At 42.1% G+C, this 6,000-nt stretch overlaps 1 protein-coding gene across 6 annotated transcripts in view; it reads right to left on the minus strand.

Annotated features, from left to right (window-relative positions):
- Positions 1-5,735, minus strand: part of SORBS2 (sorbin and SH3 domain containing 2) — a 142,022-nt gene extending 136,287 nt beyond the window's left edge. For 4 of the 6 annotated variants that reach the window (XM_041427826.1, XM_041427823.1, XM_041427817.1 and 1 more), the window contains exon 1: positions 5,629-5,735. The gene's annotated coding sequence lies outside the window, so the exon portion shown is untranslated. The other 2 variants (XM_041427815.1, XM_041427832.1) reach the window with 2 other exon arrangements.
- Between the last annotated feature and the right edge of the window lie 265 nt (positions 5,736-6,000).

A 6,000-nucleotide genomic window follows, 5' to 3' on the forward strand; every position in this document is an offset into this window, starting at 1 on the left:
CCTTACAAATGTAATTTGGCACCCGCTTGATGCCAACATATCAGACTACATTTATGTTTATATAAATGTTTATATACATTTACATTTAAAAAAATGAAGATATTTTTATTTTATAATTATAATTTTTTAATTAAGAAAAAATGAACATTAAAATAAAAATAACAGTCAAAGCACCCAATTTATCTAACCCATGCTTTGTTCTATTGCCTGAATCACTACTTTTAATTTGTAGTCACTTCAGATAGTGAAAACACTTTTTGTATGCACAGAGGCCCTCTGTAGTAACATGCAATTTCTAGTTCATGGATTTTTCAGACATCAGAATTGATCCAGATAACTGAATCTTGGATAGCCTCCCCCATCCCACCATTTGCTAAAACTAAACTCTGACAAAGCATTAGTTTTCAGCAAGTTAATCCCAGTGAGAGATGCGTGGCTTTATTAAACACTACAGCACTCCAGGTACACTGTGGTGATGAAGCTTCATGTTCAGGCTGTGGTTAATTAGGAGTCCTCAGACAGCATGGCATCATGCTGACAAGAACGCCCTGTGGCTGTCCTGCTCTTGACACAGTCCCTACCCTTCTAATCACAGACTACACCATCCAACCTAAGCCTCTTAGCAAGGGTTACAGTCACCTTTCAGCCTTACTGCCTGTTGAACTGGGATTTTACCTATTGGTCCTGCTCAGAAAAGAAAAAAAATAAAAACCAATAAAAAACCAACCAAATGAAAACCCAAACCAAAAAAAAACCCCACAAAAACAATACATTAAAGGAACCAGACATGTTGCTCTTAAAACTGTTTGAAAAAACACAAAGACCCTTCCACCTATTTCGACCTTCAGTCATAACTACTGATCTCTGATTAGCATAACTCATGATCCTACAACTAAATGCAACCCTTAGAAATCAATGCATTTTACTATTTTCATAAACTTCAATTAATCTGATTTTCAGCTGTGAAAGAACTGCAGTTACTGATTCCATTCCCATTTGGTCTTATCATGAATTCCTGCATATTCTTTTGGGTCCTGAAGAAGCAAAAAAATAAAGCTGCTGTGCTTGTGGACAAATTTAGCTGATAAGCCACTGCTGCTAAACTAAGGATAGCTTTAGGTACCCATCAAATGATTCAGCTGTACACTGCTTAAATATTTGTACATAAAATGCAAGATGAGTACCCTTAAAAGAAGTAAAGCTTTCATTGTTCTGTCTCTCAGCATTATTTAACAGCTGTTTTATGAAAAGGCTAATGAAAAAGTTTGGTGTATAGTTTGATCATAGTAATGATTGAGAGGAAGAATGTTTGCTTTTCCTTTTAGTATTTTTCCCACTATTCTTTGAGACTCAGGACCTTCAGTATCACCTCTTTAAAAGTGCACTATGTTACTCAGGTTACTTAAGAACACAGAACCACATCTGTGCTATTCAACCCCCTGATGGTGGTTGGTGAGGTTTTTAAGGGTGGATGAGTCAGAACACTATCTGTATTCAGTACAGAAAGACCAAAAAAACCAATCTATTTAGGGAAAGAAGTTAGAAATAACAGAAGAAACGGGTCCACCTTTGGAATTTCCTACATCACAGCAACACTAGCTATGATGTATCACTGTTATGGAACAACACATCTGAACAGAAAAATACATTACATGCTTCAAAAACACTGAAAGCGGGAATAGATCTAAAATGTCGTCATCTAGCATGCCTTTACTCAAAGATACATGCTGCCCTTTTAAGTACTTCTCTCCCTTTTCCCTCCCATACATGAACATTTCCATTACATCAGTGCCTTTGAAAGTCTTTCTAGTTTTTGTTTTAGCTTTTAAATGTTAAGAAGCTTCATAATTTCAGAAAGGTCAGCTTTTGTCAAAACACTTTCATGAAAAGACACAAGACTATTTGAATAAAAATGAACACAGAGCATCTATGGCACAGTCTTCTCTCCTATAGGAAGCTCCACGCTACATAGAACAGTAAAGAAAGGAAATTCAGACTGGCAACAGTAACATGCTTAATCCAACAGGAAATAATGACATGAGAAAGGACTGGTACCAGAGCAACAAAGGACACAGCAACAAAGTATACATTTGTACAATTCTAGTTTACAAACAGCTAGAAATTGACAATTCTTATGTCTATTTTTGTGCAGACAGCCTCACCAGAGCAGAAATACTGTTCCAAGGTCACATCTGACAGAGGCTGTGCACTCCAGACAAAACCACATAATTGATGTATTACATTCAATTCCTTATCCTTCTGGTGCAGAAGTGACATTCAGCTATTTCACAGTGTAACATCACACAACATGCCCTAACTCCATAACTGTGTCTTCCCTGGGCACATCCCATCTGTACTGCTGCTCACAGGCTGGGCACGTATGTAAGTACACTGAGAAGAGACCACAGGCAGAGCACAGACAACACATTTCCACACTAGCTCTTATAAGGTTACTGTGCTCTACACACCCCATGATTGGTTGATGCTTATCACTGTTTGCTCAAACCTGATTATTTTAAACAAACAGCATACCAAATAAACTGTTACACCACTTCATTTTACCTCCTTCGGTCATCCTGGTCTCTTATTTCCATTACTATTTGCACCTGCTACTATGACACTGCATTTTAGGATTAATCTGCCTGGTTTTGCTTTGTTGGTATTCTGTTTGAGAGCTACACATGGACCCAGAGTCACCTTCTAAGGTCATCTGTCTAAAAAATGTTTGAAGCGACTGTAATGTTAAAGCATGACAGCTGATGTTATTTACATCTCTGCTGACCAAGAGAGAGCCTGACTTGGGACAACCTAGAGGCTTTCCAATAATGCATAATCACCTCTTGATAAAAACCATGGCTCCACTGAAACCTGAAAAACTTCTAGACTTCAACTAGAACTCTACGCTACCATTTCTCATACCAAACTTTCCAATTTGTCCTGTGTCATATTATTGTCAAGGTCTGTTTGTAAACCTTCTGTTTACAAGACGACCTTGGAAACAGACCTTATAAGTACACTTCAATTCATCATGAGAGGAAAAATGTCCCTCTTCATGTATGCCCATTTGATTTCTACATCAGTGACCCAATTCTAGGCCTTTAAAACTTACATGATGTGGAATTAGTTTGCACTGGATACACTCATTACTTGGTTGCTGTTTCTTACCTCTAACTCATTTAAATTCTTCCTCCACATCAGATTCTATTGCAGTACCTCCATGACCACTACTGACAGTCACCGATTTGATTTACAAATAGCTCTGATGGGATCAGATGTTGCCAAAGAGACAGTAAGGAAGCAGAGGGAAGCTGGGAATCAATATGAGAAAAATAACAAAAGGAGAAAAGCAGAATGGAAAGAGCACAGAATATTGGTTTAAATAATACTGACTAATAAGATGCATCTATCAGCACCTAATGGGTGCACACTGTTTAGTGATTAGTCATTGCTAGTCTTCACTTAATTTCCTCAAACGATAAATTCTTCTAAGTGTGAAGAATCCACAGCGAGAATCAATTCACCTTGAACTGCAAGATCCTTTACTTTGTATACTGCTATATCCATGTTATTGTTGTAACAAAATCTCCTTCTTTGTTAAAGACTTACCAACATCTTAGCTCTGCTTGTTTATAATTTTCCTCATAATTACAGACTCAATCATAAATATTCATGCAGTGCCACACTGTAAAGGCATATTCCGCTTTCCAGATCACAGATGAAGGCAGTTCTGTAAACCACTGACTGTGTGACCCCTACAAAGAGGCATAAAGAGGTTGGTGTGTGTGCATTCACCAAAAAACAGAATCCTGAAATGGTTCAAGTAAAATGGAGCTTTTCTAATGGGAAGAACACATAGTAGCAATTCAATTATATACTGCTGTTTCCAAATGCAATGTCTCACTTGGGGGATAGTTGCTGATCATGCTTGTTCAAATGCCTTTGCAGGATATATACAGAAACAACACTGGAATTTGGCTCCTCGTTACAGAGTGCTGGTTACTAATTTAACTATAAAGATACCAGACCTCGAATTCTTGGTTTCATGCCCACTCAACTGTCCAAACAAATGGCTCATCTCAGTGGGATTTATATCCACATATCATTAAAAAAGGCTTAAGACCAAAATATCATCTTATTTTCTATAGATGCAAAGTGAATCAGAATATTTAGATCAGTTTTCAGAATAACTTAATGCATTTCATTATAAGAGAATACAGAAATTGTATTAATGCATAAGAATACAGTTGGTAGTTAGGAAAATCTACTTTAAATAGAAACGTTATCTGTCCTATGGGATTGGGGTTTTATTGACCTAGGTTTAACTACAGCAAATGTGTTGTGATTAATAACTATTCGGAACAATTAATCTTGCACTGAAAACACAGCATTAACACACAGTCCCTATCAGAAGACCTCTCCCATTCCTACTAGCTCCTTATATACGTCTTAGTGTTTTTATTGTCTCTACCTTCAGTAGATTATCTCAGAATCCCTGGGATTGTTCAATAAAAGTTTAACCGTCTTGCGCTATTAATGTGCTGGTGCTCCATGTGGAGTGCTCGTTTCCTTCCTTTTATTGAACGCCAAACGGAGGGACACAATGGGTGTGTTGTGCTCTGTCTAGCACGGAACGTGAGATATCTTTAAAAAGGAGGTGTGAGCTGGCTTTAATACGACTACTCTTAACAGCACAAGTACCACAAACTAATCAACCACAGCACTGGGGCATGCAGTCCATCGAAAGCTGGTGAAAAAGCTGCTTTTTATTATGACCTACATACTGCACAGCAGCAGTCGGACAATTTAAATCTAACACTGAGGCTGAGCACAATGCATGGAATCCACTAGTGATGAACTCCGTGATGTAAGGCAAACATGCTCAACGAGTTCCATAATATTTTATTTCACCCACGCTATCCTGATAATAAAAAACACAATGACAACCCAAACAAAAATATATTCCTTGCCTTTTAGTAGAATTACCTACTGAAATATTTATCATCTATTGGAAGCATCCTTCTGAATCAGCAACCATATGGAACAACACTCACATCGAAACGTTTAAGGACAACGCAGTCAGATCAATGAATTCAGCAACCACCCTAAAGCAGCCACCGACCAAAGCCAAGGCTCAGCTACCGAGAGAAGCCTGTTTCCTGCACCAAGTTGTGCCCAGCTGTGCCACAGACCTGCACCAGCCCGTGCCCAGGTACCTCTCCCGCAGCAGCCGAGGCGCACAGCGGTTCCCTTTTGTGGCCGAGTCCAGCGGCTGGAGCAGCTCTCCCGGCGGGAGCAGCCCGGGAGCCGCAGCGGCGCCGGGCCGGGCCGGGCCGGGCCGAGCCGCACACCTGCTCCTGCTCCCGGCAGCGCCGCGCCCGGCGCCGGCCGCGCTCCGAGCGGCAGCGGCGGCTCCCTTGCCCTGGATCCCGGCTGGGCTCCGAGCGGCGGCTAGACAGCACTGCGGAGGAGCCCTGCCTTCACACGACAAACCCCCGCTCCGCTGCCTGACAGCAGATATGCAGCATTATCGCCCCACATTCCACCTCCCCCGGCCAGCGGCGGGAGCGGCGGCCGCCAGCCTGTCAAAATGGCAGCTCGCGAGCCCGCTCTGCCGCCCGGCTTACTCACTAATGTGCCCGTTCCTCCTGCGTCCCCCGACGGGATTTTTGTTTATTCCCCGGTATAGCACAGCATAATATGTCACATTGTTTTCCATAAGCAAAATGGCTGGTCCCCTCGGCACCGCCGCAGAGCGCTCATTGGGCTCCCCCGGCTTGCCGGAGCCATGGCAACAGCCAACAGCGGCCCGGCCCGCCCCGGCCGCCCCCGCTCCCAGCGGCGGTGGGGCAGCGCCGGGAGTGCCCGCGCCCGTGGGCTTCAAAGCACCGCGTGAACGCGGCCAGGGAAGCGCCTCTGATGCGCCAGACTGAAGCGCCGAAATTGACAGGGCTCTGTATAAGCACTCAGGGTAAATAGTCCTCCTTACCTAGGAAATAGACA

The sequence above is a fragment of the Onychostruthus taczanowskii genome, unplaced genomic scaffold (genome assembly GCF_017590055.1).
Source record: "Onychostruthus taczanowskii isolate IOZ18803 unplaced genomic scaffold, ASM1759005v1 scaffold12, whole genome shotgun sequence".
In the NCBI taxonomy this organism is placed as follows: Eukaryota; Metazoa; Chordata; class Aves; order Passeriformes; family Passeridae; genus Onychostruthus; species Onychostruthus taczanowskii.